Genomic DNA, 4,080 nt, shown 5'->3' with positions numbered 1-4,080 from the left:
GTTTGCGTAAGTTGGTTGCGAATCCGGATGGACGTAATTTACGTTCACGTCGAAAACAATGACGTTCCAACGACATCATTTGGAGCATGCGCACAGGGAAAAATCGAGGCCGGCGCAGTTCGATCGGCGCGGGGACGCGCCTGATTTAAATAATACACTCCCCCTAGCCGCGGAATTTGAATTCCGCCGGGGGAGTTACGATCCGCCGGCGCAAGTTTCGAGGTAAGTGCTTTGTGAATACTGCACTAGCCTCTCAAAATTGCGCCGGCGGATCGTAAATCAGATAGATTACGCGGATCTAAAGATCCGCTAATCTATGTGAATCTACCCCACTGTATTCAGTCAGTGTGTGTGTTTCCTACAGATGGATCCAGTAATGGGAACCCACCAGAGAGATGTCCCCGTCCTCTGTATTCCCGGGATTCCACACAGGAAGGTCACACCATCCCCCACCATCATCAGGTAGATGAGGAACGATCACTGATAGTATCATTAGGATCTGTGCATTATCTGCATTGTTACCATTGATGTCATTTTTATTATATATTCAGAGTGGAAACCTTGGGGATGATAATATTGATGTGAAAGAAGAGTATAAAGAGGAGGATGAGGAGTATGGAGTGATGGAGGAGTTTTCAGAAGGACACAAGGATATGATGGAGCCACCTAATACCAGGAACCCACCAGAGAGATGTCCCTGTCCTCTGTATTCCCGGGATTCCACACAGGAAGGTCACACCATCCCCCACTGTTACAAGGTTGGTGGGGCGGAGCATCTAGAACGTGGACTTGTAGAGATGATGTGTGATTTTTTTTTATGTGATCTTATATTTTACAGATAATATTCACTCTCATTCTCTTGGTTTAGGGTAAAGATCGGATCGATAAAGTTAAGGTGAAAGAAGAAGAAGAGAGGTATGTGAGGGATGATCAGCAGTCTATGGAGGAGGATGGAATAATAAGGCTAATTATAGAGGACGGCACTCCTATAGAGATCAGCACAGGTGGGTCATTAACACTAAATCCATTCCTCCACCCATACTGCTCACTGATTGGTCCAGAGTAGGGCGGGGACTGGGTGATATCAGCCTGTAATCCCCTGGTCACTTTCCTGAGCTGTGTTCCCCGTCCTGTATTCCTGTATTTCTCTCGGGATAATCTTCCTTCTATGTGCTGCAGACACAATTTATGTCTCTAGACTGGATTTATGGAGATTCTGGGGTTCAGTTGGCAGCAAAATGTTGATTTTCACCATAGATGGTACTAGACCTAGACACCTGAGGTATGTGATTTGGGTCTTCTGACCCATGCTGAGTATGGCAGGATCTTGTACAGAACAATTCTCCCGGGTTACTTGTTCTGTTATTTGCTGGCTGTGCCGGGTGGAGGGATATGTCTGTATAGTCTCAGACCCAAGTCACTGAGTGCAGTCTCAGGAGATGGGAGGCAGCGGTGTGGGATCTCTGCAACTTGTCTCATGTAAACATTTAATATACCACTGATTACTGAATACCAATATTATGAGTCCTAACCCTTACACTATATACTCTATGTTGTACATTACATACTCCTGACTTCTGCTCTCTCCCCTAGTGACAACGCTGTCTCATGTGGGCAGAGTCCTGGTTTAGGGGAACCAATCAGCTCATGTCTAGTAATAATCCTTGTATTTCTATTTTAGTAGATGGACGGGAGATGAGGAAAACCTCAGAGGATTGTCTCACTTTGTCTCCAGACTGTAAAGTAGAAGATGAGGACATCACACGGTATAGTCCAGGAGAAAACCTGACTACCTCAAATGTCCATCCGACATCACACAGTGTAGATGGACCATCGTATTCCTCTTATCCTGAGGAACCTCAGACTGTGCGGGACGGTGCCGGACCATCGTATTCCTCTTACCCTGAGGAACCTCAGACTGTGCAGGACGGTGCCGGACCATCGTATTCCTCTTATCATGAGGAACCTCAGACTGTGAGGGATGGTGCTGTCCTTCCAACAGAGAAGAGGTTTTCCTGTACTGAGTGCGGGAAGTGTTTCCCTTTTAAATCCCTTCTTAATATGCATATAAGATCTCACACGGGGGAGAAGCCGTATTCCTGTCCTGAGTGTGGAAAATGTTTCTCATGGAAGTCCATTCTTGACAAACATCAGAGATCTCACACGGGGGAGAAGCCGTATTCCTGTCCTGGGTGCAAAAAATGTTTTTCACGGAAGTCCAATCTTGACACACATCAGAGATCTCACACAGGACAGAAGCCGTTTTCCTGCCGTGAGTGCGGGAAATGTTTTTCAGACAACTCCAATCTTAACACACATCAGAGATCTCACACGGGGGAGAAGCCGTATTCCTGTCCTGAGTGTGGGAAATGTTTTACACAGAAGTCCCATCTTTACACACATCAGATATCTCACACAGGGGAGAAGCCGTATTCCTGTCCTGAGTGCGGAAAATGTTTTACACAGAAGTCCAGTCTTTACAAACATCAGAGATTGCACACAGGGGAAAAGCCGTACTCCTGTCCTGAGTGCGGGAAATGTTTTACACAGAAGTCCTATCTTTCCAGACATCAGAGATCTCACACGGGGGAGAAGCCGTATTCCTGTCCTGATTGAGGGAATTGTTCCTCACTGAAGTCCTGTCTTCCTGTACATCAGGGATCCCACACAACCCTCGAGTTGTATTAGTGAGTGCGGGAAATGTCTTGTATATGAATGTTTCTGGGCATCACAGCTCTCATGTGGGGAAGAAGCACACCCTGATATACACCTCAGATATACTCCATGGCTGATCTTCATCATGTAAGAAACAGTTCATAAGGAGATCAGAGATCACCAAAGACATGGATGAAGTGTTGTACCGTGTTGGCCATTGATAGCAGTAGAAAAATTAAAATGGAGTCATGACCTCTCATTGGCTGAGTACATTTTGGGGTGGAAGATTTCACAAACACTTAGAGGTCGGTATAAAATAAAAATAGTTGAATGAATGTGAGCGGCCATGATGAATATTGGATGTATTTTATTTCATACACTGATTTCCTTGGCTCCATCTAGTGGCCATAAAGCGTTATTGTGCTATTTTTACTGATTGAGGTATTTAATGAAAAATAGCGTTTTATGGACACTAGATGGAGCTGACAATCATAGGAAATCACTGTGTTACATTCTAGCAATATGTGTAAGAGCTGAATGAATTTCCTATAAGTAGAGCCCTCAGTTTGCTCTGTCAGACATGATTTCATACTAATACCTGAGATCATACTCATACACTTATCAGTACAGCAGATATTGGGGGATAGAAGGGAAAGTGTATGGAAGCCTCACCTTCTAATACAACCCATTCAGTTTATAATAGAAATGAAAGGCAAAACATTTGTGTATAGATATAAAATATATTAGAAGTACTTTTCTCCCCTTTTTTATAAGTGATCACATTCCCTCTGTTCTCAGCTGCATAAGAGTTGGGATAGGAGAAACAGCAACACACCGGTCTTCCCAGTGAATGGCTGTGCAGGTGGGAGGTTGTAAGCACAAGTCTGATGATAGGAGGAGAGCAGGTTGACTTCTAAGCTCAGCACAGCCAGCAAACTGACCATGCTGTGCTCTCCTGCCAAGTGTGGTCAGTTCTTAACCGGAAAGTAGAGGGAGTGGCAGGATCACCAGGGATTTCACACAAAGGAAGCAATACAAAGAGAACAGGAGACTTCTTCATACCAGTACATGGGACAGAAGACACAGATCAGGAAGAGGAAATGTTGGACTTATTTATTCTTTACCCAGTTCAGCCTTGGGAAGGTTTTACCCCCCCTCCCTTCATGACCAGCCCAGGCCATTGTTTGCTATTTAACACTGCGCTCCTTTACCTGGTAATGGCTCAGTCATGTGACGCTGTACACAAATGACATTTATATTATTGTTTCACACTGACATCACCAGTGACACCAATACAGAGATCAGTGATAATACTATGCACTGTCACTGTACTAATGACACCGGCTGGGAACTGACATCACCAGTGACACCAATACAGTGATCAGTGATAATACTGTGATGTATTAGGTAAAATGCCCATTTTCT

At 44.6% G+C, this 4,080-nt stretch overlaps 1 long non-coding RNA gene across 1 annotated transcript; it reads left to right on the top strand.

Annotated features, from left to right (window-relative positions):
- Positions 1–717: 717 nt before the first annotated feature.
- Positions 718–1,721, top strand: LOC120921732. The gene is made up of 3 exons (XR_005744936.1): positions 718–758; positions 869–1,004; positions 1,682–1,721. It is a non-coding gene; the product is annotated as an uncharacterized LOC120921732 (long non-coding RNA).
- Positions 1,722–4,080: the final 2,359 nt, after the last annotated feature.

The sequence above is a fragment of the Rana temporaria genome, assembly GCF_905171775.1.
Source record: "Rana temporaria chromosome 4 unlocalized genomic scaffold, aRanTem1.1 chr4a, whole genome shotgun sequence".
NCBI lineage: Eukaryota > Metazoa > Chordata > Amphibia > Anura > Ranidae > Rana > Rana temporaria.
The sequence above is the reverse complement of the archived record's forward strand: the minus strand, read 5'-3'. Positions and strand labels throughout refer to the sequence as shown.